Source organism: Procambarus clarkii, chromosome 49 (assembly GCF_040958095.1).
Source record: "Procambarus clarkii isolate CNS0578487 chromosome 49, FALCON_Pclarkii_2.0, whole genome shotgun sequence".
NCBI classification, from domain to species: domain Eukaryota; kingdom Metazoa; phylum Arthropoda; class Malacostraca; order Decapoda; family Cambaridae; genus Procambarus; species Procambarus clarkii.
The window spans coordinates 37556747-37582283 of NC_091198.1; positions in this window are offsets into that span (position 1 = coordinate 37556747).

Genomic DNA, 25537 nt, shown 5'->3' on the forward strand with positions numbered 1-25537 from the left:
GCATAATACACCACCAGCATCATACACCATACACCACCAGCACCATACACCACCAGCACCATACACCACCAGCATCATACACCACCAGCACCATACACCACCAGCATCATACACCACCAGCACCATACACCACCAGCATCATACACCATCAGCATCATACACCATCAGCATCATACACCATCAGCATCATACTCCACCAGAATCATACACCACCAGCATCATACACCACCAGCACCATACACCAGCATCATACACCATCATACACCATCAGCATCATACACCATCAGCATCATACACCATCAGCATCATACTCCACCAGCACCATACACCACCAGCACCATACACCACCACCATGTCAAATGGACAGTGTTAACAAAATTATTCCCACATACTCCGTCACTATGTGATGGAGTACACATAGAACAGGGGACTGTAACAAATGTTCTAGCATAAAACTTTGTACAGTTTAGTAATTCCTTACCATTTGATGTACTAGGTAGATCCATGTTTGGTGAAGTTTTATAGCTGGAGCTGGAAGATCCTGTCGAGATGACTTCTTCAAAGAGAATAGCTTCAACACATTGTGTCTTGAGTCTTCCAGTACTTGGCCTACAGTTACCAGATCTGATTTACAGAAACTAGTGAACTATGGAGATAAGATTGTTAATAATATACTTTTTTTGAGATTCATATGACTTGCAGCTTAAAAACCAACCTTATTTTAAAATAGTACACTAAAGTACATAGCAAATTGCGAAATTCGTAGTTTTTTAACTACTTTAAAGCTAAATTCTCAAGCTTTGAAAATAAGCACAATTTGCTATTTTAAGCGGAATCTGGCAACTCTGATTTAGCATGTAAACATTGACTTGCATTCACAATGTAGTTATTTATTTTTCAACAATTTAAAACGAGTTATGAAAATACACACATTGGTACATTATTGCAAAGGCACTATACTATATATATATATATATATATATATATATAAATTGTTGCAAGTCGAGCAACAAATATTTTACATTGAACAACAAATGAGATTGGAAAAGCAGTATTGCCAAAATAGACCCCAGACACACCCTGTGGGTAGTAATGGACCCCCATACCGACCCTATGAGGGGTAGTGGACCCCATAATAACACTATGGGCGATAGTGGACACTATACAAACACTATGGGCGGTAGTTGACTTCATAGAGACCCTGTGGGCGGTAAGGGACCCCCTATCGACCCTGTGGGCGGCAGTGGACCCCCTATCGATCCTGTGGGCGGCAGTGGACCCCCTACCGACCCTGTGGGCGGCAGTGGACCCCTACCGAACGTGTGGGCGGCAGTGGACCCCCTACCGACCCTGTGGGCGGCAGTGGACCCCCTATCGATCCTGTGGGCGGTAGTGGACCCCCCCCATATCGACCCTGTGGGCGGCAGTGGACCCCCTATCGATCCTGTGGGCGGCAGTGGACCCCCTACCGACCCAGTGGGTGGCAGTGGACCCCCTGCCGACCCTGTGGGCGGTAGTGGACCCCTACCGACCCTGTGGACGGTAGTTGACTTCATAGCGACCCTGTGGGCGGTAGTGGACCCCATACCGACCCTGTGGGTGGCGGTGGACCCCATACCGACTCTGTGGGCGGCAGTGAACCCTATATACTAATCCTGTGGGCGATACTGTACCCTATAGTCATCCTGTGGGGGCAATGGATGCCATACATATCCAGTGGGTGTTATTGTACCCCATACTTATTCTGTGGGTGGTTGGAGCCCCATACCCATCCTGTGGGTTATAGTGGACCCCATACTCATCCTGTGGGTGGTATTGGACCCCATACCTATCCTGTGGGTGGTTGTGAGCCCATACCCATCCTGTCGGTGGAAGTGGACGCAATACACATCCAGTGGATGGTATTGGATCCCATACCCTTCCTGTGGGTGGAAGTGATCCCCATACCATTCCTGTGGGTGGATGTGACCCCCATACTCATCCTGCGGGTGTTATTGGACCCCTTACCCACCTAACAGGTGGTAGTGGACCCTATACTAATCCTATAGTTTCCAATAATCCACACCATACCATCCTGTTTGCAGTAGTTTACCCTATATACATTCCAACATAACATCGTTTTCTGTTAGCGTTCCTACAAAACATTCTTTAAAGATTTCTAAAGCACAAACTATGGTATATAATATTGATTGGTGAAGCACTTATTCTATGTAATAATTTATTGTGCTTATTATAATTTACTAAGAACAACTAATATTTCTCAAAACAAAACTACGAGCCTTCAATAGGATGTAGCTGATCTGTAATATTATAAGAGCATGGACAATAGTAGGTGAATTTCACAACCCATGTGGGACCTGAAAACTACAATTTTCGTTATAATTGAACCAATCACGACTATTCAGCTATCTACGTTGATGGACGAGTACTGTGAGACGTAAATTGGTACGTGAGGAAGAGTTTGAGCCTTGGTAAAAAAGTTAACTGGGAATATATCACATATGTACTAAATCACATTCCACATATTGACTTTAAGCACTAGTCATATATGTACTGTCTTGTGTGAGAACGGGTTGGTGGGTGTTAGTTCGGCCGAGGCCGCTAACATCTGGTTGTTAGGCAACTACAGTTACTTGAACCGTTGGTAATTGAACCTATCGATAGCCTAAGCCTGCTAGTTCCCCATCAAACCTTCGCGAGAATTTCAAGAACCAAGTTTTGGCTACCGCTCGGGAATGATCGTTTGGAATGGCGAAAAACAAGAGGTAGAAACAGTTTAGAAAGACAGCCTTATTCACATCTTAATTCTATGATTAGTAGGTTGTGCATTGTGTATTGTGTGAGTGTGTGTGTGGAGTGTTGTTGTACAGGCAGGGAGAGAATGAGAAGGAGGGGGGTAAGGATGAGGATGTGTGGGATGGGTTTATTTGGACATCATTCTGCTGTAAGCGTCTGTAGAGCTGGTTGGGTCACAGTTCAATTGCCAAGGCCTCAACGGCGCGGACTTGGCGACGAGAGAACTTGTAGCTGACTGAGAGCAAGTCTGGCTGCTGAGCGGCCGGCCGGCTGTGATTGGCTGGCTGGCGCACCAATCCTGAGAGAGGTGGGCGGGGCCAAGGCGCGGACGTCCCTGTAGATGGCGGGAGCTCCTGGGCTTTATGCCCTTGTGTGTTTATGCCTTTATGCTCTAAGTGGGCTCCCATACGAGGAATAGTTGAGAGTTTACAGGGTTAACAACACTGTAAACCAGACATGACAGGGCTGAACTCATCGAAACTTAAAATGTTGAAGAATTTGTTGATCGTTTTGTCCTCGTCGAGGCCACTCGAGAGATAGTGGCCCTCAGGCAAATTCAGGTAAATATGAACACGTTGGACTGGACGGTGTTAGAATAGCTTGAGCTGCTTCAACTCTCTGTGTGTAATTTATATCTCATTAAATTTATTTTAATTTCAAAACAAGAAATACATTTTGAAAGAAATTTATTTCAATATTAAAACATTAGTAGCCAAATATAAACAGATCTAACAGAGAACTGTAGTAAGGTCAGGTTCAGCCTCGTGTCCTGTATACAGCTCTGCTGTATAGTGTAGAATACTTATCTCTGAGAGTATTACATGTAATACAGGCCCAGAGGAATCTTTACCGACCTTCCTTTCTCTCTCATAATTTTATAATTTCATCACGAAATTCATAAACCGTTTTGTCTTTTAAGGCAATCAGAAATCCTTTGATTGTATAATATTTGTTTTGTCTTAAATCCTGTTGATAATATTATGGTTAGAGCACTAGTTCTTGGTCTGGTCTGGGACAGGCAGCCATCTCTGGGACACCCAGCATCTTGCCACAGGGTATCCCAGCCATCTCTGGGACACCCAGCATCTTGCCACAGGGTATCCCAGCCATCTCTGGGACACCCAGCATCTTGCCACAGGGTATCCCAGCCATCTCTGGGACACCCAGCATCTTGCCACAGAGTATCCCAGCCATCTCTGGGACACCCAGCATCTTGCCATAGGGTATCCCAACCATCTCTGGGACACCAAGCATCTTGCCACAGAGTATCCCAGCCATCTCTGGGGCACCCAGCATCTTGCCACAGGGTATCCCAGCCTTCTCTGGGGCACCCAGCATCTTGCCACAGGGTATCCCAGCCATCTCTGTGGCACCAAGCATCTTGTCCCAGAGTATCCCAGCCATCTCTGGGACATCTCTACCCAGCATCTTGCCACAGGGTATCCCAGCCATCTTTGGGACACCAGCATCTTGCCACAGGGTATCCCAGCCATCTCTGGGACACCCAGCATCTTGCCACAGGGTATCCCAGCCATCTCTGGGGCACCCAGCATCTTGCCACAGGGTATCCCAGCCATCTCTGGGGCACTCAGCATCTTGTCACAGAGTATCCCAGCCATCTCTGGGCCACCCAGCATCTTGCCACAGAGTATCCCAGCCATCTCTGGGACACCCAGCATCTTGCCACAGAGTATCCCAGCCATCTCTGGGACACCCAGCATCTTGTCCCAGAGTATCCCAGCCATCTCTGGGACACCCACCATCTTGCCACAGAGTATCCCAATGATATATGAAATTTGGAATGCTTTAATGTGACAATTCCAACCAGGCAAACTTCTTCTATTTATACAGAAGGATTCTCTCTCCTCTTCCTTAACTAACACTGACATGACAGACGGAAAAAAAACAGTAACTGAAACGGTTTTGATAGATATTACACTGAAGATTTGTGTTGAAAGTTGCAATGATTTTATCTTGAGGTTATCTTGAGATGATTTCGGGGCTTTTAGTGTCCCTGCGGCCCGGTCCTCGACCAGGCCTCCACCCCCAGGAAGCTGCCCGTGACAGCTGACTAACACCCAGGTACCTATTTTACTGCTAGGTAACAGGAGCATAGGGTGAAAGAAACTCTGCCCATTGTTTCTCGCCGGCGCCTGGGATCGAACCCAGGACCACAGGATCACAAGTCCAGTGTGCTGTCCTCTCAGCCACCGGCCCCAACTGGTGTGTGTGTGTGTGTGTCTCTCTCTCTCTCTCTCTCTCTCTCTCTCTCTGTGTCTGTCTCTGTCTAACTGGCTGGCTGGCCGTCTAACTGGCTGGCCGTCTAACTGGCTGGCTGGCCGTCTAACTGGCTGGCTGGCCGTCTAACTGGCTGGCTGTCTAACTGGCTGGCTTGACTGGCTGTCTAACTGGATGACAGGCTGTCTTGCCGGCTGCAGCTTGCTCGCTGTGTGTATATCCAATCAAAGACCCCCAATGGCGTATCTTCCTCCAGCTGGGGGAACCAACCCGAGCCCTTCCTACACACGCCAGACATCTGCTCTCCCATATTGAGGCGCACTTGTATCCCCCCCCCCCCCACACCCCATAACCCAATCACTTCACATGCCCTACGAAGCGCCCATAGCACCGCTCAACCAGGCCGACATGCGTTACACTAACAAAGCTATTCAACTATCACCAATTTTAACGTGAATTGCGTAATTTCATATTAATATTTAAACAATGATTGATATATGAATATTATAAAATTTTCTGTTAAACAGACACTCGAAGTTTTTCCAGGTCAGCAATGGTGACTTTTTCCCAGTTTAAATGTTTTAAGGTTGGGTACTGTTCTCACTGTCAGCAGCAACAGTTCGACAGTGAGGTATAGTGACGGTGTCTATGACAGGAAAATGTCAGGAAAGGTTGTCACAATCACTGAGTCTTATACCCTCAGATGTAACTAGTTAGGTCATCTTCAATGATTTTTTTCTAAATATGACTTTCCTCTCTAGTCACTTAAAGAAAAGTCAAAGTAATATTAAACTTTGCATAGACAGTATCGATCATCATATGCAAATCTTTTGTTAAATTTTAAAAGCCTAAGTTATCTTGCAACGATTTTAAGTTTTTCTTAATTTATTTCTATCAACATTTTTGTATCATCGGAAACTAGGTAATGTTGCACTTGAGTGTTGTATCAACATTGTTTATATATACGGTAAACAAGACAGGTCTCAGGCCAGAGTCCTGAGGACCATTGGCAACGTTTACCACTCGGATTTGTCTTACTGTTTCTGTTGAAAAAGTCATATCATATACCACTAGCAAGTTACAAACAATAATACAATAGACTTCAGAGAATGAGTGAAAATAAGTGTTAATATTGTTTAAACTTATATGTTACTTTATTTCCGATAATGCATGTATTTACTTTAATACTTGCAGTACTGAACTATTAAAACCGTAGTACAGTACTACTTACAGTATCAAAGGAGGTGTACAGTTTAGTTCAATTATTATGCACCCCATACCCATCTTGTGGGCGGTAGTGGAAAGGGTTACAGAGGCACATAATGGGCTCAGGGACTGAACCCCACAATTCATTTAGCTAAGCAAGTTACAATCTTGATGAGCTAGTTACAAAATTCAGTATAAGTCGTCACATCAACAATGGGTTCGAGATCGACCACAAGTAAAGTTTCTAAATTAAGCAACTGACATATGTGGAGAGCTAGTGTCACAATTGATATGTTTGTCCTGCACACCGCCCCCCATCCAGTGGGCAGCGGTGGATAGGTTACAATCACTCTTAGTTACTACCTACAGTTTGCAAACTGGGGATATTTGGCCAAAATCTCTGGCAGCAGATCATTTTGAATGAAACATTTACTCATCTTTAGAACATTTTTATAGAATTGTCTCTGAATTCACGTATCTTTTCGCATTCCATCACATAGTGACGGAGGGTGTGCGAATAATTTTGTTAACACAGTTTACATTTGGTCAGGTCTACATCAGCAGATAATGAGAATTCCTAGAGATACTTATAATCGAGTCTAAACCGAGCAGTAGTAACATCTAGAAGTCTGCTGATTTTATTGGATGAACCATAGATGTGTGGCTCCTCTTGCATGATAGTATGATGATAGATGGAATTACTGGTGTCGATTTCACTTTGCTTCAGATCTACAAGATTTTGTTGAAGTTCTTGGTGTACTATTGCTCTCAGACTTCTCATTGACAATCCAAGGTTATACTCAATTTCTCCTTTAAAGGCAGATTCTTGGTAGTTTCTTTACTAAAGAAATTGTACATTTAAGTGAGCAGAAGGACACTTACTGTATTAAACTACTTGAACAGTATACTGCATACTATATTAAAGTACTTGTACAGTACGCTACTTACTGTAATAAAGAAAGTTCCTAAAAAGGCTAGCTACTGTAGTAGAACAAGTTTACAATCGGATACTGATAATATTAAAGTGCACATACAATAAACTGCTTAATGCATTATAGTAAGTTACAGTCGGCAACTTACTGTATTTAGTTGTACATTAAGCAACTTACAATAACACAGGTGTATATATGCTCCTGCTTGATCTTGAGGATAATAAGGATAAGACAGACTAAAAGTGAGACAGAAATTCTCAATGCCTAAAATTCCTAAAATGTCAAAATAACTAAAATCCCTTAAAAAATAAACAGCTAAAACTAATAATATTGATCCAATAAACAATAGTAAAGAAAATCATATCGATACAAAGTGTCGAAAATGCTAATATATAAATTACATGCCAAAAATTATTCATAAAATCAGTATATCAAAATCAGTTATTCATGCAATATGCATTTCTAAACGTATTAATAAAATCTGCATACAAATGCTTATTTATACCTCCAGCATACTAAAATACATTCATACAATGCATACAAAAACTCAATCATACCATCAGCATACCAAAACTCATTCATACCACCAGCATACCAAAACTCATTCATACCTCCAGCATACCAAAACTCATTCATACCTCCAGCATACCAAAACTCATTCATACTACTAACATTCTAATACTAATTCATACCACCAGCATACTAAAACTCACTCATACCACCAGCATACCAAAACTCATTCATACCTCCAGCATACCAAAACTCATTCATACCACCAGCATAACAAAACTCATTCATACCACCACCATACCAAAACTCATTCATACCACCAGCATACCAAAACTCATTCATACCTCCAGCATACCAAAACTCATTCATACCACCAGCATACCAAAACTCATTCATACTACTAACATTCTAATATTAATTCATACCACCACCATACCAAAACTCATTCATACCACAGCATTCCAAAACTCATTCATACCACCACCATACCAAAACTCATTCATACCACCAGCATACCAAAACTCATTCATACCTCCAGCATACCAAAACTCATTCATACCTCCAGCATACCAAAATTCTCAGCAACAACCAGCTCCTCGTAGATGTGTCCTTGTACATTATTGGTCTCGTGAGGCTGGTCTCAACAACCAGCTCCTCGTAGATGTGTCCTTGTACATTATTGGTCTCGTGAGGCAGGTCTCAACAACCAGCTCCTCGTAGATGTGTCCTTGTACATTATTGGTCTCGTGAGGCTGGTCTCAACAACCAGCTCCTCGTAGATGTGTCCTTGTACATTATTGGTCTCGTGAGGCTGGTCTCAACAACCAGCTCCTCGTAGATGTGTCCTTGTACATTATTGGTCTAGTGAGGCTGGTCTCGACAACCAGCTCCTCGTAGATGTGTCCTTGTACATTATTGGTCTCGTGAGGCTGGTCTCAACAACCAGCTCCTCGTAGATGTGTCCTTGTACATTATTGGTCTCGTGAGGCAGGTCTCAACAACCAGCTCCTCGTAGATGTGTCCTTGTACATTATTGGTCTCGTGAGGCTGGTCTCAACAATCTACCATATATAAAATGTATTAAAATTGTTAAGCGACGCACTGAGCTCTCGGAGGTACTTATTGTTCTCCTCACTGTACCGGAACATAGTCGCAAGGTCAATCTCAAGGTCATCACCAGTGACGCCCCTCCGGTGAAGTCCTCGCAGGAGTCTCTCCCCACCCACACCTGCAGATGAGAGGGAACATTGAAGCCCACACCTGGCAACTCTCCCCACCCACACCTGTAGATGAGAGGGAACATTGAAGCTCACACCTGGCAACTCTCCCTACCCACACCTGCAGATGAGAGGGAACATTGAAGCTCACACCTGGCAACTCTCCACACCCACACCTGTAGATGAGAGGGAACATTGCAGCTCACACCTGGCAACTCTCCACACCCACACCTGAAGATGAGAGGGAAGATTGAAGCTCACACCTGGCTACTCTCCCCACCTAAACCTGCAGATGAGAGGGAACATTGAAGCTCACACCAGGCAACTCTCCACACCCACACCTGTAGATAAGAGGGAACATTGCAGCTCACACCTGGCAACTCTCCACACCCACACCTGCAGATGAGAGGGAAGATTGAAGCTCACACCTGGCTACTCTTCCCACCTACACCTGCAGATGAGAGGGAACTTTGAAGCCCACACCTGGCAACTCTCCCCACCTACACCTGCAGATGAAAGGGAATACTGAAGCCCACACCTGGCTACTCCTCACACCCATCTCTTAAGGAGGAGGAGGAGGATGGTAGAGTTGCAGAGGAGGAGGAAGGTAGTGGTGTAAAGGAGGAGGAGGGTAGTGGTGCAGAGGAGGAGGAGGATGGTAGTGGTGCAGAGGAGGAGGAGGGTAGTGGTGTAGAGGACGAGGAGGGTAGTGGTGCAGAGGAGGAGGAGGGTAGTGGTGCAGAGGAGAAGGAGGGTAGTGGTGCAGAGGAGGAGGAGGGTAGTGGTTCAGAGGAGGATGAGGGGTAGTGGTACAGAGGAGGAGGAGGAGGGTAGTGTTGCAGAGGAGGAGGAGGGTCGTGGTGCAGAGGACGAGGGTAGTGGTGCAGAGGAGGAGGAGGATAGTGATGCAGAGGAGGAGGGTAGTGGTGCAGAAGAGGAGGAGGGTAGTGGTGCAGAGGAGAAGGAGGAGGAGGGTAGTGGTGCAGAAGAGGAGGGTAGTGGTGCTGAGGAGGAGGAGGAGGGTAATGGTGCAGAGGAGGAGGAGGGTTAGTGGAGCAGAGGAGGAGGAGGGTAGTGGTGCAGAGGAGGAGGAGGGTAGTGGTGCATAGGAGGAGGAGGGTAGTGGTGCAGAGGAGGAGGGTAGTGGTACAGAAGAGGAGGAGGGTAGTGGTGCAGAGGAGGAGGAGGGTAGTGGTGCAGAGGAGGAGGAGGAGGGTAGTAGTGCAGAGGAGGAGGAGGAGGGTAGTGGTGCAGAGGCGGAGGAGGGTAGTGGTAGAGAGGAAAAGGGTAGTGGTGCAGAGGAGGAGGAGGGTATTGGTGCAGAGGAGGAGGAGGGTAGTGGTGCAGAGAAGGAGGGTAGTGGTGCAGAGGAGGGGGAGAGTAGTGGTGCAGAGTAAGAGGAGGGTAGTAGTGCAGAGGAGGAGGGTAGTGGTGCAGAAGAGGAGGAGGGTTGTGGTACAGAGGAGGGGAGGGTAGTGGTGCAGAGTAAGAGGAGGGTAGTGGTGCAGAGGAGGAGGGTAGTGGTGCAGAGGAGGAGGTGGGTAGTGGTGCAGAAGAGGAGGAGGGTAGTGGTACAGAGGAGGGGGAGGGTAGTGGTGCAGAGTAGGAGGAGGGTAGTGGTGCAGAGGAAGAGGAGGGTTGTGGTGCATAGGAGGAGAAGGGTAGTGGTGCCGAGGAGGAGGAGGGTAGTGGTGCAGAGGAGGAGGAGGGTAGTGGTGTAGAGGAGGGGGAGGGTAGTGGTGCAGAATAGGAGGAGGGTAGTGGTGCAGAGGAGGAGGAGGGTAGTGGTGCAGAGGAGGAGAAGGGTAGTGGTGCAGAGGAGGAGGAGGGTAGTGGAGCAGAGGAGGAGGAGGGGAGTGGTGCAGAGGAAGAAGGTAGTAGTGCAGAGGAGGAGGGTAGTTGTGCAGAGGAGGAGGAGGGTAGTGGTGCAGAGGAGGAGAAGGGTACTGGTGCAGAGGAGGAGGGGGGGAGTGGTGCAGAGGAGGAGGGGAGTTGTGCAGAGGAGGGGGAGGGTAGTCGTGCAGAGTAGGAGGAGGGTAGTGGTGCAGAGGAAGAGGAGGGTAGTGATGCAGAGAAAGACGAGGGTAGTGGTGCAGAGAAGGAGAAGGGTAGTGGTGCAGAGGAGGAGGAGGGTAGGGGAGCAGAGCAGGAGGAGTAAAGTGGTGCAGAGGAAGAAGAGGGCAGTGGTGCAGCGGAGGAGGAGGGTAGTGGTGCAGAGGAGGAGGAGGGTAGTGGTGAAGAGAAGGAGGAGGGTAGTGGTGCAGAGGAGGAGAAGGGTAGTGGAGCAGAGCAGGAGTGTAGTAGTGCAGAGGAAGAGGAGGGCTGTGGTGCAGAGGAGGAGGAGGGTAGTGGTGCAGAGGAGGAGGAGGAGGAGGAGGGTAGTGGTGCAGAAGAGGAGGAGGGTAGTGGTGCAGAGGAGGAGGAGGAGGAGGAGGGTAGTGGTGCAGAGGAGGAGGGTAGTGGTGCTGAGGAGGAGGAGGAGGGTAATGGTGCAGAGGAGGAGGAGGGTAGTGGAGCAGAGGAGGAGGAGGAGGGTAGTGGTGCAGAGGAGGAGGAGGGTAGTGGTGCAGAGGAGGAGGAGGGTAGTGGTGCAGAGGAGGAGGAGGGTAGTGGTGCATAGGAGGAGGAGGGTAGTGGTGCAGAGGAGGAGGGTAGTGGAACAAAGAGGAGGAGGGTAGTGGTGCAGAGGAGGAGGAGGGTAGTGGTGCAGAGGAGGAGGAGGAGGGTAGTGGTGCAGAGGCGGAGGAGGGTAGTGGTAGAGAGGAAAAGGGTAGTGGTGCAGAGGAGGAGGAGGAGGAGGAGGAGGAGGGTAGTGGTGCAGAGTAGGAGGAGGGTAGTGGTGCAGAAGAAGAGGAGGATAGTGATGCAGAGAAAGACGAGGGTAGTGGTGCAGAGAAGGAGGAGGGTAGTGGTGCAGAGGAGGAGAAGGGTAGTGCTGCAGAGGAGGAGGGTAGTGGTGCAGAGGAAGAGGAGGGCAGTGGTGCAGAGGAGGAGGAGGGTAGTGGTGCAGAGGAGGAGGAGGATTGTGATGCAGAGGAGGAGGGTAGTGGTGCAGAAGAGGAGGAGGGTAGTGGTGCAGAGGAGGAGGAGGGTAGTGGTGCAGAAGAGGAGGGTAGTGGTGCAAAGGAGGAGGGTAGTGGTGCTGAGGAGGAGGAGGAGGGTAATGGTGCAGAGGAGGAGGAGGGTAGTGGAGCAGAGGAGGAGGAGGAGGGTAGTGGTGCAGAGGAGGAGGGGGGGTAGTGGTGCAGAGGAGGAGGAGGGTAGTGGTGCATAGGAGGAGGAGGGTAGTGGTGCAGAGGAGGATGGTAGTGGTACAGAAGAGGAGGAGGGTAGTGGTGCAGAGGAGAAGGAGGGTAGTGGTGCAGAGGAGGAGGAGGGTAGTGGTTCAGAGGAGGATGAGGGGTAGTGGTACAGAGGAGGAGGAGGAGGGTAGTGTTGCAGAGGAGGAGGAGGGTAGTGGTGCAGAGGACGAGGGTAGTGGTGCAGAGGAGGAGGAGGATAGTGATGCAGAGGAGGAGGGTAGTGGTGCAGAAGAGGAGGAGGGTAGTGGTGCAGAGGAGAAGGAGGAGGAGGGTAGTGGTGCAGAAGAGGAGGGTAGTGGTGCTGAGGAGGAGGAGGAGGGTAATGGTGCAGAGGAGGAGGAGGGTTAGTGGAGCAGAGGAGGAGGAGGGTAGTGGTGCAGAGGAGGGGGAGGGAAGTGGTGCATAGGAGGAGGAGGGTAGTGGTGCAGAGGAGGAGGGTAGTGGTACAGAAGAGGAGGAGGGTAGTGGTGCAGAGGAGGAGGAGGGTAGTGGTGCAGAGGAGGAGGAGGAGGGTAGTAGTGCAGAGGAGGAGGAGGAGGGTAGTGGTGCAGAGGCGGAGGAGGGTAGTGGTAGAGAGGAAAAGGGTAGTGGTGCAGAGGAGGAGGAGGGTATTGGTGCAGAGGAGGAGGAGGGTAGTGGTGCAGAGAAGGAGGGTAGTGGTGCAGAGGAGGGGGAGAGTAGTGGTGCAGAGTAAGAGGAGGGTAGTAGTGCAGAGGAGGAGGGTAGTGGTGCAGAAGAGGAGGAGGGTTGTGGTACAGAGGAGGGGAGGGTAGTGGTGCAGAGTAAGAGGAGGGTAGTGGTGCAGAGGAGGAGGGTAGTGGTGCAGAGGAGGAGGTGGGTAGTGGTGCAGAAGAGGAGGAGGGTAGTGGTACAGAGGAGGGGGAGGGTAGTGGTGCAGAGTAGGAGGAGGGTAGTGGTGCAGAGGAAGAGGAGGGTAGTGGTGCATAGGAGGAGAAGGGTAGTGGTGCCGAGGAGGAGGAGGGTAGTGGTGCAGAGGAGGAGGAGGGTAGTGGTGTAGAGGAGGGGGAGGGTAGTGGTGCAGAATAGGAGGAGGGTAGTGGTGCAGAGGAGGAGGAGGGTAGTGGTGCAGAGGAGGAGAAGGGTAGTGGTGCAGAGGAGGAGGAGGGTAGTGGAGCAGAGGAGGAGGAGGGGAGTGGTGCAGAGGAAGAAGGTAGTAGTGCAGAGGAGGAGGGTAGTTGTGCAGAGGAGGAGGAGGGTAGTGGTGCAGAGGAGGAGAAGGGTACTGGTGCAGAGGAAGAGGAGGGTAGTGATGCAGAGAAAGACGAGGGTAGTGGTGCAGAGAAGGAGGAGGGTAGTGGTGCAGAGGAGGAGGAGGGTAGGGGAGCAGAGCAGGAGGAGTAAAGTGGTGCAGAGGAAGAAGAGGGCAGTGGTGCAGCGGAGGAGGAGGGTAGTGGTGCAGAGGAGGAGGAGGGTAGTGGTGAAGAGAAGGAGGAGGGTAGTGGTGCAGAGGAGGAGAAGGGTAGTGGAGCAGAGCAGGAGTGTAGTAGTGCAGAGGAAGAGGAGGGCTGTGGTGCAGAGGAGGAGGAGGGTAGTGGTGCAGAGGAGGAGGAGGAGGAGGAGGGTAGTGGTGCAGAAGAGGAGGAGGGTAGTGGTGCAGAGGAGGAGGAGGAGGAGGAGGGTAGTGGTGCAGAGGAGGAGGGTAGTGGTGCTGAGGAGGAGGAGGAGGGTAATGGTGCAGAGGAGGAGGAGGGTAGTGGAGCAGAGGAGGAGGAGGAGGGTAGTGGTGCAGAGGAGGAGGAGGGTAGTGGTGCAGAGGAGGAGGAGGGTAGTGGTGCAGAGGAGGAGGAGGGTAGTGGTGCATAGGAGGAGGAGGGTAGTGGTGCAGAGGAGGAGGGTAGTGGAACAGAAGAGGAGGAGGGTAGTGGTGCAGAGGAGGAGGAGGGTAGTGGTGCAGAGGAGGAGGAGGAGGGTAGTGGTGCAGAGGCGGAGGAGGGTAGTGGTAGAGAGGAAAAGGGTAGTGGTGCAGAGGAGGAGGAGGAGGAGGAGGAGGAGGGTAGTGGTGCAGAGTAGGAGGAGGGTAGTGGTGCAGAAGAAGAGGAGGATAGTGATGCAGAGAAAGACGAGGGTAGTGGTGCAGAGAAGGAGGAGGGTAGTGGTGCAGAGGAGGAGAAGGGTAGTGCTGCAGAGGAGGAGGGTAGTGGTGCAGAGGAAGAGGAGGGCAGTGGTGCAGAGGAGGAGGAGGGTAGTGGTGCAGAGGAGGAGGAGGATTGTGATGCAGAGGAGGAGGGTAGTGGTGCAGAAGAGGAGGAGGGTAGTGGTGCAGAGGAGGAGGAGGGTAGTGGTGCAGAAGAGGAGGGTAGTGGTGCAAAGGAGGAGGGTAGTGGTGCTGAGGAGGAGGAGGAGGGTAATGGTGCAGAGGAGGAGGAGGGTAGTGGAGCAGAGGAGGAGGAGGAGGGTAGTGGTGCAGAGGAGGAGGGGGGGTAGTGGTGCAGAGGAGGAGGAGGGTAGTGGTGCATAGGAGGAGGAGGGTAGTGGTGCAGAGGAGGATGGTAGTGGTACAGAAGAGGAGGAGGGTAGTGGTGCAGAGGAGGAGGAGGGTAGTGGTGCAGAGGAGGAGGAGGAGGGTAGTGGTGCAGAGGCGGAGGAGGGTAGTGGTAGAGAAGAAAAGGGTAGTGGTGCAGAGGAGGAGGAGGAGGAGGAGGGTATTGGTGCAGAGGAGGAGGAGGAGGGTAGTCGTGCAGAGCAGGGGGAGGGTAGTGGTGCAGAGCAGGGGGAGGGTAGTGGTAGAGAGGAAGAAGGTAGTGGTGCAGAGGAGGAGGAGGGTAGTGGCGCACAGGAGGAGGGTAGTGGTGCAGAGGAGGAGGAGGAGGGTAGTGATGCAGAGGAAGAGGAGGGTAATGGTGCAGAGGAGGAGGAGGGCAGTGGTGCAGAGAAAGAGGGTAGTGGTGCTGAGGAGGAGGAGGGTAGTGGTGCAGAGGAGGAGGAGGGTAATGGTGCAGAGGAGGAGGAGGAAGTGGTGCAGAGGAGGAGGAGGGTAGTGGTGCTGAGGAGGATGAGGGTAGTGGTGCAGAGGAGGAAAAGGGTAGTGGTGCAGAGGAGGAGGGTAGTGGTGCAGAGGAGGAGGAGGGAAGTGGTGCAGAGGAGGAGGTGGGTAGTGGTGCAGAGGAGGAGCAGGGAAGTGGTGCAGAGGAGGAGGAGGGTAGCGGTGCAGAGGAGGAGGAGGAGGAGGGTATTGGTGCAGAGGAGGAGGAGGGTAGTGGTGCAGAGAAGGAGGGTAGTGGTGCAGAGGAGGGGGAGAGTAGTGGTGCAGAGTAAGAGGAGGGTAGTAGTGCAGAGGAAGAGGGTAGTGGTGCAGAAGAAGAGGAGGGTTGTGGTACAGAGGAGGGGGAGGGTAGTGGTGCAGAGTAGGAGGAGGGTAGTGGTACAGATGAGGAGGAGGGTAGTGGTGCAGAGGAGGAGGGGGGTAGTGGTGCAGAGGAGGAGGAGGGTAGTGGTACAGAGGAGGGGGAGGGTAGTGGTGCAGAGTAGGAGGAGGGTAGTGGTGCAGAGGAAGAGGAGGGTAGTGGTGCGTAGGAGGAGAAGGGTAGTGGTGCAGAGGAGGACGAGGGTAGTGGTGCAGAGGAGGAGGAGGGTAGTGGTGCAGAGGAGGAGAAGGGTAGTGGTGCAGAGTAGGAGGAGGGTAGTGGTGCAGAGGAGGAGGAGGAGGGTAGTGGTGCAGAGGAAGAAGGTAGTAGTGCAGAGGAGGAGGGTAGTGGTGCAGAGGAGGAGGAGGGTAGTGGTGCAGAGGAGAAGGGTACTGGTGTAGAGGAGGAGGAGGGGAGTGGTGCAGAGGAGGAGGGTAGTTGTGCAGAGGAGAGGGAGGGTAGTCGTGCAGAGTAGGAGGAGGGTAGTGGTGCAGAGGAAGAGGAGGGTAGAGGAGCAGAGCAGGAGGAGTGTAGTGGTGCAGAGGAAGAAGAGGGCAGTGGTGCAGAGGAGGAGGAGGGTAGTGGTGCAGAGGAGGAGGAGGGTAGCGGTGCAGAGTAGGAGGAGGGTAGTGGTGCAGAAGAAGAGGAGGGTAGTGATGCAGAGAAAGAGGAGGGTAGTGGTGCAGAGAAGGAGGAGGGTAGTGGTGCAGTGGAGGAGAAGGGTTGTGGAGCAGAGCAGGAGTGTAGTGGTGCAGAGGAACAGGAGGGCAGTGGTGCAGAGGAGGAGAAGGGTAGTGGTGCAGAGGAGGAGGAGGAAAGTGATGCAGAGGAGGAGGGTAGTGGTGCAGAAGAGAAGGAGGGTAGTGGTGCAGAGGAGGAGGAGGAGGAGGAGGGTAGTGGTGCAGAAGAGGAGGGTAGTGGTGCAGAGAAGGAGGGTAGTGGTGCTGAGGAGGAGGAGGAGGAGGGTAATGGTGCAGAGGAGGAGGAGGGTAGTGGAGCAGAGGAGGAGGAGGAGGGTAGTGGTGCAGAGGAGGAGGAGGGTAGTGGTGCAGAGGAGGAGGAGGGTAGTGGTGCATAGGAGGAGGAGGGTAGTGGTGCAGAGGAGGAGGGTAGTGGTACAGAAGAGGAGGAGGGTAGGGGTGCAGAGGAGGAGGAGGGTAGTGGTGCAGAGGAGAAGGAGGAGGGTAGTGGTGCAGAGGAGGAAAAGGGTAGTGGTGCAGAGGAGGAGGAGGGTAATGGTGCAGAAGAGGAGGAGGAGGGTAGTGGTGCAGAGGAGGAGGAGGAGGGTAGTGGTGCAGAGGAGGAGGAGGAGGAGGGTAGTGGTGCAGAGCAGGGGGAGGGTAGTGGTAGAGAGGAAGAAGGTAGTGGTGCAGAGGAGGAGGAGGGCAGTGGTGCAGAGGAAGAGGGTAGTGGTGCTGAGGAGGAGGAGGGTAGTGGTGCAGAGGAGGAGGAGGGTAATGGTGCAGAGGAGGAGGAGGAAGTGGTGCAGAGGAGGAGGAGGGTAGTGGTGCTGAGGAGGATGAGGGTAGTGGTGCAGAGGAGGAAAAGGGTAGTGGTGCAGAGGAGGAGGAGGGTAATGGTGCAGAAGAGGAGGAGGAAGTGGTGCAGAGGAGGAGGAGGGTAGTGGTGCAAAGGAGGAGGAGGGTAGTGGAGCAGAGCAGGAGGAGTGTAGTGGTGCAGAGGAAGAAGAGGGCAGTGGTGCAGAGGAGGAGGAGGGTAGTGGTGCTGAGCAGGAGGAGGGCAGTGGTTCAGAGGAGGAGGGTAGTGGTGCAGAGGAGGGGGAGGGTAGTGGTGTAGAGGAGGAGGAGGGTAGTGGTGTAGACGAGGAGGAGGGTAGTGGTGCAGAGGAGGAGGAGGGTAGTGGTGCAGAGGAGGTGGTGGGTAGTGGTGCAGAGGAGGTGGAGGGTAGTGATGCAGAGTAGGAGGAGGGTAGTGGTGCAGAGGAGGAGGAGGGTATTGGTGCAGAGGAGAAGGGTAGTGGTGCAGAGGAGGAGGAGGGTAGTGGTGCAGAGGAGGAGGAGGGTAGTGGTGCATAGGAGGAGAAGGGTAGTGGTGTAGAGGAGGAGGAGGGTAGTGGTGCAGAGGAGGAGGAGGGTAGTGGTGCAGAGGAGGTGGAGGGTAGTGATGCAGAGTAGGAGGAGGGTAGTGGTGCAGAGGAGGAGGAGGGTATTGGTGCAGAGGAGAAGGGTAGTGGTGCAGAGGAGGAGGAGGGTAGTGGTGCAGAGGAGGAGGAGGGTAGTGGTGCAGAGGAAGAAGGTAGTGTGCAGAGGAGGAGGGTAGTGATGCAGAGGAGGAGGAGGGTAGTGGTGCAGAGCAGGAGAAGGGTAGTGGTGCAGAGGAGGAGTAGGGGAGTGGTGCAGAGGAGGAGGGTAGTTGTGCAGAGGAGGGGGGGGGGGTAGTCGTGCAGAGTAGGAGGAGGGTAGTGGTGCTGAGGAGGATGAGGGTAGTGGTGCAGAGGAGGAAAAGGGTAGTGGTGCAGAGGAGGAGGGTAGTGGTGCAGAGGAGGAGGAGGGAAGTGGTGCAGAGGAGGAGGAGGGTAGCGGAGCAGAGGAGGAGGAGGAGGAGGGTATTGGTGCAGAGGAGGAGGAGGGTAGTGGTGCAGAGGAGGAGCAGGGTAGTGGTGCAGAGTAGGAGGAGGGTAGTGGTGCAGAGGAGGAGGAGGGTAGTGGTGCAGAGGAAGAAGGTAGTAGTGCAGAGGAGGAGGGTAGTGGTGCAGAGGAGGAGGAGGGTAGTGGTGCAGAGGAGAAGGGTACTGGTGTAGAGGAGGAGGAGGGGAGTGGTGCAGAGGAGGAGGGTAGTTGTGCAGAGGAGGAGGAGGGTAGTGGTGCAGAGTAGGAGGAGGGTAGTGGTGCAGAAGAAGAGGAGGGTAGTGATGCAGAGAAAGAGGAGGGTAGTGGTGCAGAGAAGGAGGAGGGTAGTGGTGCAGAGGAGGAGAAGGGTAGTGGAGCAGAGCAGGAGTGTAGTGGTGCAGAGGAAGAGGAGGGCAGTGGTGCAGAGGAGGAGGAGGGTAGTGGTGCAGAGGAGGAGGAGGAAAGTGATGCAGAGGAGGAGGGTAGTGGTGCAGAAGAGGAGGAGGGTAGTGGTGCAGAGGAGGAGGAGGAGGAGGAGGGTAGTGGTGCAGAAGAGGAGGGTAGTGGTGCAGAGAAGGAGGGTAGTGGTGCTGAGGAGGAGGAGGAGGAGGGTAATGGTGCAGAGGAGGAGGAGGGTAGTGGAGCAGAGGAGGAGGAGGAGGGTTGTGGTGCAGAGGAGGAGGAGGGTAGTGGTGCAGAGGAGGAGGAGGGTAGTGGTGCATAGGAGGAGGAGGGTAGTGGTGCAGAAGAGGAGGGTAGTGGTACAGAAGAGGAGGAGGGTAGGGGTGCAGAGGAGGAGGAGGGTAGTGGTGCAGAGGAGGAGGAGGAGGGTAGTGGTGCAGAGGCGGAGGAGGGTAGTGGTAGAGAGGAAAAGGGCAGTGGTGCAGAGGAGGAGGAGGAGGAGGAGGGTATTGGTGCAGAGGAGGAGGAGGAGGGTAGTGGTGCAGAGGAGGAGGAGGAGGAGGGTAGTGGTGCAGAGCAGGGGGAGGGTAGTGGTAGAGAGGAAGAAGGTAGTGGTGCAGAGGAGGAGGAGGGCAGTGGTGCAGAGGAGGAGGGTAGTGGTGCTGAGGAGGAGGAGGGTAGTGGTGCAGAGGAGGAGGAGGGTAATGGTGCAGAGGAGGAGGAGGAAGTGGTGCAGAGGAGGAGGAGGGTAGTGGTGCTGAGGAGGATGAGGGTAGTGGTGCAGAGGAGGAAAAGGGTAGTGGTGCAGAGGAGGAGGAGGGTAATGGTGCAGAGGAGGAGGAGGAAGTGGTGCAGAGGAGGAGGAGGGTAGTGGTGCAAAGGAGGAGGAGGGTAGTGGAGCAGAGCAGGAGGAGTGTAGTGGTGCAGAGGAAGAAGAGGGCAGTGGTGCAGAGGAGGAGGAGGGTAGTGGTGCTGAGCAGGAGGAGGGCAGTGGTTCAGAGGAGCAGGGTAGTGGTGCAGAGGAGGGGGAGGGTAGTGGTGTAGAGGAGGAGGAGGGTAGTGGTGTAGACGAGGAGGAGGGTAGTGGTGCAGAGGAGGAGGAGGGTAGTGGTGCAGAGGAGGTGGTGGGTAGTGGTGCAGAGGAGGTGGAGGGTAGTGATGCAGAGTAGGAGGAGGGTAGTGGTGCAGAGGAGGAGGAGGGTATTGGTGCAGAGGAGAAGGGTAGTGGTGCAGAGGAGGAGGAGGGTAGTGGTGCAGAGGAGGAGGAGGGTAGTGGTGCATAGGAGGAGAAGGGTAGTGCTGTAGAGGAGGAGGAGGGTAGTGGTGCAGAGGAGGAGGAGGGTAGTGGTGCAGAGGAGGTGGAGGGTAGTGATGCAGAGTAGGAGGAGGGTAGTGGTGCAGAGGAGGAGGAGGGTATTGGTGCAGAGGAGAAGGGTAGTGGTGCAGAGGAGGAGGAGGGTAGTGGTGCAGAGGAGGAGGAGGGTAGTGGTGCAGAGGAAGAAGGTAGTGGTGCAGAGGAGGAGGGTAGTGGTGCAGAGGAGGAGGAGGGTAGTGGTGCAGAGGAGAAGGGTACTGGTGTAGAGGAGGAGGAGGGGAGTGGTGCAGAGGAGGAGGGTAGTTGTGCAGAGGAGAGGGAGGGTAGTCGTGCAGAGTAGGAGGAGGGTAGTGGTGCAGAGGAAGAGGAGGGTAGTGGAGCAGAGCAGGAGGAGTGTAGTGGTGCAGAGGAAGAAGAGGGCAGTGGTGCAGAGGAGGAGGAGGGTAGTGGTGCAGAGGAGGAGGAGGGTAGTGGTGCAGAGTAGGAGGAGGGTAGTGGTGCAGAAGAAGAGGAGGGTAGTGATGCAGAGAAAGAGGAGGGTAGTGGTGCAGAGAAGGAGGAGGGTAGTGGTGCAGAGGAGGAGAAGGGTAGTGGAGCAGAGCAGGAGTGTAGTGGTGCAGAGGAAGAGGAGGGCAGTGGTGCAGAGGAGGAGGAGGGTAGTGGTGCAGAGGAGGAGGAGGAAAGTGATGCAGAGGAGGAGGGTAGTGGTGCAGAAGAGGAGGAGGGTAGTGGTGCAGAGGAGGAGGAGGAGGAGGAGGGTAGTGGTGCAGAAGAGGAGGGTAGTGGTGCAGAGAAGGAGGGTAGTGGTGCTGAGGAGGAGGAGGAGGAGGGTAATGGTGCAGAGGAGGAGGAGGGTAGTGGAGCAGAGGAGGAGGAGGAGGGTTGTGGTGCAGAGGAGGAGGAGGGTAGTGGTGCAGAGGAGGAGGAGGGTAGTGGTGCATAGGAGGAGGAGGGTAGTGGTGCAGAAGAGGAGGGTAGTGGTACAGAAGAGGAGGAGGGTAGGGGTGCAGAGGAGGAGGAAGGTAGTGGTGCAGAGGAGGAGGAGGAGGGTAGTGGTGCAGAGGCGGAGGAGGGTAGTGGTAGAGAGGAAAAGGGCAGTGGTGCAGAGGAGGAGGAGGAGGAGGAGGGTATTGGTGCAGAGGAGGAGGAGGAGGGTAGTGGTGCAGAGGAGGAGGAGGAGGAGGGTAGTGGTACAGAGCAGGGGGAGGGTAGTGGTAGAGAGGAAGAAGGTAGTGGTGCAGAGGAGGAGGAGGGCAGTGGTGCAGAGGAGGAGGGTAGTGGTGCTGAGGAGGAGGAGGGTAGTGGTGCAGAGGAGGAGCAGGGTAATGGTGCAGAGGAGGAGGAGGAAGTGGTGCAGAGGAGGAGGAGGGTAGTGGTGCTGAGGAGGATGAGGGTAGTGGTGCAGAGGAGGAAAAGGGTAGTGGTGCAGAGGAGGAGGAGGGTAATGGTGCAGAGGAGGAGGAGGAAGTGGTGCAGAGGAGGAGGAGGGTAGTGGTGCAAAGGAGGAGGAGGGTAGTGGAGCAGAGCAGGAGGAGTGTAGTGGTGCAGAGGAAGAAGAGGGCAGTGGTGCAGAGGAGGAGGAGGGTAGTGGTGCTGAGCAGGAGGAGGGCAGTGGTTCAGAGGAGGAGGGTAGTGGTGCAGAGGAGGGGGAGGGTAGTGGTGTAGAGGAGGAGGAGGGTAGTGGTGTAGACGAGGAGGAGGGTAGTGGTGCAGAGGAGGAGGAGGGTAGTGGTGCAGAGGAGGTGGTGGGTAGTGGTGCAGAGGAGGTGGAGGGTAGTGATGCAGAGTAGGAGGAGGGTAGTGGTGCAGAGGAGGAGGAGGGTATTGGTGCAGAGGAGAAGGGTAGTGGTGCAGAGGAGGAGGAGGGTAGTGGTGCAGAGGAGGAGGAGGGTAGTGGTGCATAGGAGGAGAAGGGTAGTGGTGTAGAGGAGGAGGAGGGTAGTGGTGCAGAGGAGGAGGAGGGTAGTGGTGCAGAGGAGGTGGAGGGTAGTGATGCAGAGTAGGAGGAGGGTAGTGGTGCAGAGGAGGAGGAGGGTATTGGTGCAGAGGAGAAGGGTAGTGGTGCAGAGGAGGAGGAGGGTAGTGGTGCAGAGGAGGAGGAGGGTAGTGGTGCAGAGGAAGAAGGTAGTGGTGCAGAGGAGGAGGGTAGTGGTGCAGAGGAGGAGGAGGGTAGTGGTGCAGAGCAGGAGAAGGGTAGTGGTGCAGAGGAGGAGTAGGGGAGTGGTGCAGAGGAGGAGGGTAGTTGTGCAGAGGAGGGGGGGGGTAGTCGTGCAGAGTAGGAGGAGGGTAGTGGTGCTGAGGAGGATGAGGTTAGTGGTGCAGAATAGGAAAAGGGTAGTGGTGCAGAGGAGGAGGGTAGTGGTGCAGAGGAGGAGGAGGGAAGTGGTGCAGAGGAGGAGGAGGGTAGCGGAGCAGAGGAGGAGGAGGAGGAGGAGGGTATTGGTGCAGAGGAGGAGGAGGGTAGTGGTGCAGAGGAGGAGCAGGGTAGTGGTGCAGAGTAGGAGGAGGGTAGTGGTGCAGAGGAGGAGGAGGGTAGTGGTGCAGAGGAAGAAGGTAGTAGTGCAGAGGAGGATGGTAGTGGTGCAGAGGAGGAGGAGGGTAGTGGTGCAGAGGAGAAGGGTACTGGTGTAGAGGAGGAGGAGGGGAGTGGTGCAGAGGAGGAGGGTAGTTGTGCAGAGGAGAGGGAGGGTAGTCGTGCAGAGTAGGAGGAGGGTAGTGGTGCAGAGGAAGAGGAGGGTAGTGGAGCAGAGCAGGAGGAGTGTAGTGGTGCAGAGGAAGAAGAGGGCAGTGGTGCAGAGGAGGAGGAGGGTAGTGGTGCAGAGGAGGAGGAGGGTAGTGGTGCAGAGTAGGAGGAGGGTAGTGGTGCAGAAGAAGAGGAGGGTAGTGATGCAGAGAAAGAGGAGGGTAGTGGTGCAGAGAAGGAGGAGGGTAGTGGTGCAGAGGAGGAGAAGGGTAGTGGAGCAGAGCAGGAGTGTAGTGGTGCAGAGGAAGAGGAGGGCAGTGGTGCAGAGGAGGAGGAGGGTAGTGGTGCAGAGGAGGAGGAGGAAAGTGATGCAGAGGAGGAGGGTAGTGGTGCAGAAGAGGAGGAGGGTAGTGGTGCAGAGGAGGAGGAGGAGGAGGAGGGTAGTGGTGCAGAAGAGGAGGGTAGTGGTGCAGAGAAATAGGGTAGTGGTGCTGAGGAGGAGGAGGAGGAGGGTAATGGTGCAGAGGAGGAGGAGGGTAGTGGAGCAGAGGAGGAGGAGGAGGGTTGTGGTGCAGAGGAGGATGAGGGTAGTGGTGCAGAGGAGGAGGAGGGTAGTGGTGCATAGGAGGAGGAGGGTAGTGGTGCAGAGGAGGAGGGTAGTGGTACAGAAGAGGAGGAGGGTAGGGGTGCAGAGGAGGAGGAGGGTTAGTGGTGCAGAGGAGGAGGAGGAGGGTAGTGGTGCAGAGGCGGAGGAGGGTAGTGGTAGAGAGGAAAAGGGCAGTGGTGCAGAGGAGGAGGAGGAGGAGGAGGGTATTGGTGCAGAGGAGGAGGAGGAGGGTAGTGGTGCAGAGGAGGAGGAGGAGGAGGGTAGTGGTGCAGAGCAGGGGGAGGGTAGTGGTAGAGAGGAAGAAGGTAGTGGTGCAGAGGAGGAGGAGGGCAGTGGTGCAGAGGAGGAGGGTAGTGGTGCTGAGGAAGGAGGAGGGTAGTGGTGCAGAGGAGGAGGAGGGTAATGGTGCAGAAGAGGAGGAGGAAGTGGTGCAGAGGAGGAGGAGGGTAGTGGTGCTGAGGAGGATGAGGGTAGTGGTGCAGAGGAGGAAAAGGGTAGTGGTGCAGAGGAGGAGGAGGGTAATGGTGCAGAGGAGGAGGAGGAAGTGGTGCAGAGGAGGAGGAGGGTAGTGGTGCAAAGGAGGAGGAGGGTAGTGGAGCAGAGCAGGAGGAGTGTAGTGGTGCAGAGGAAGAAGAGGGCAGTGGTGCAGAGGAGGAGGGTAGCAGTGCTGAGCAGGAGGAGGGCAGTGGTTCAGAGGAGGAGGGTAGTGGTGCAGAAGAGGGGGAGGGTAGTGGTGTAGAGGAGGAGGAGGGTAGTGGTGTAGACGAGGAGGAGGGTAGTGGTGCAAAGGAGGAGGAGGGTAGTGGTGCAGAGGAGGTGGTGGGGAGTGGTGCAGAGGAGGTGGAGGGTAGTGATGCAGAGTAGGAGGAGGGTAGTGGTGCAGAGGAGGAGGAGGGTAGTGGTGCAGAGGAGAAGGAGGGTAGTGGTGCATAGGAGGAGAAGGGTAGTGGTGTAGAGGAGGAGGAGGGTAGTGGTGCAGAGGAGGAGGAGGGTAGTGGTGCAGAGGAGGTGGAGGGTAGTGATGCAGAGTAGGAGGAGGGTAGTGGTGCAGAGGAGGAGGAGGGTATTGGTGCAGAGGAGAAGGGTAGTGGTGCAGAGGAGGAGGAGGGTAGTGGTGCAGAGGAGGAGGAGGGTAGTGGTGCAGAGGAAGAAGGTAGTGGTGCAGAGGAGGAGGGTAGTGGTGCAGAGGAGGAGGAGGGTAGTGGTGCAGAGGAAGAAGGTAGTGGTGCAGAGGAGGAGGGTAGTGGTGCAGAGGAGGAGGAGGGTAGTGGTGCAGAGCAGGAGAAGGGTACTGGTGCAGAGGAGGAGTAGGTGAGTGGTGCAGAGGAGGAGGGTAGTTGTGCAGAGGAGGGGGGGGGGTAGTCGTGCAGAGTAGGAGGAGGGTAGTGGTGCTGAGGAGGATGAGGGTAGTGGTGCAGAGGAGGAAAAGGGTAGTGGTGCTGAGGAGGAGGAGGGTAGTGGTGCAGAGGAGGTGGAGGGTAGTGATGCAGAGTAGGAGGAGGGTAGTGGTGCAGAGGAGGAGGAGGGTATTGGTGCAGAGGAGAAGGGTAGTGGTGCAGAGGAGGAGGAGGGTAGTGGTGCAGAGGAAGAAGGCAGTGGTGCAGAGGAGGAGGGTAGTGGTGCAGAGGAGGAGGAGGGTAGTGGTACAGAGGAGGGGGAGGGTAGTGGTGCAGAGTAGGAGGAGGGTAGTGGTGCAGAGGAAGAGGAGGGTAGTGGTACATAGGAGGAGAAGGGTAGTGGTGCAGAGGAGGAGGAGGGTAGTGGTGCAGAGGAGGAGGAGGGTAGTGGTGCAGAGGAGGGGGAGGGTAGTGGTGCAGAGTAGGAGGAGGGTAGTGGTGCAGAGGAGGAGGAGGGTAGTGGTGCTGAGGAGGAGGAGGGTAGTGGAGCAGAGCAGGAGGAGTGTAGTGGTGCAGAGGAAGAAGAGGGCAGTGGTGCCGAGGAGGAGGAGGGTAGTGGTGCAGAGGAGGAGGAGGGTAGTGGTGCAGAGTAGGAGGAGGGTAGTGGTGCAGAGGAAGAGGAGGGCAGTTGTGCAGAGGAGGAGGAGGGTAGTGGTGCAGAGGAGGAGGAGGGTAGTGGTCCAGAGAAGGAGGAGGGTAGTGGTGCAGAGGAGGAGGAGGGTAGTGGTGCAGAGGAGGAGAAAGGTATTGGTGCAGAGCAGGAGGAGGGTAGTGGTGCAGAGGAGGAGGGTAGTGGTGCAGAGGAGGGGGAGGGTAGTGGTGTAGAGGAGGAGGAGGGTAGTGGTGTAGACGAGGAGGAGGGTAGTGGTGCATAGGAGGAGAAGGGTAGTGGTGCAGAGGAGGAGGAGGGTAGTGGTGCAGAGGAGGAGGAGGGTAGTGGTGCAGAGGAAGGGGAGGGTAGTGGTGCAGAGTAGGAGGAGGGTAGTGGTGCAGAGGA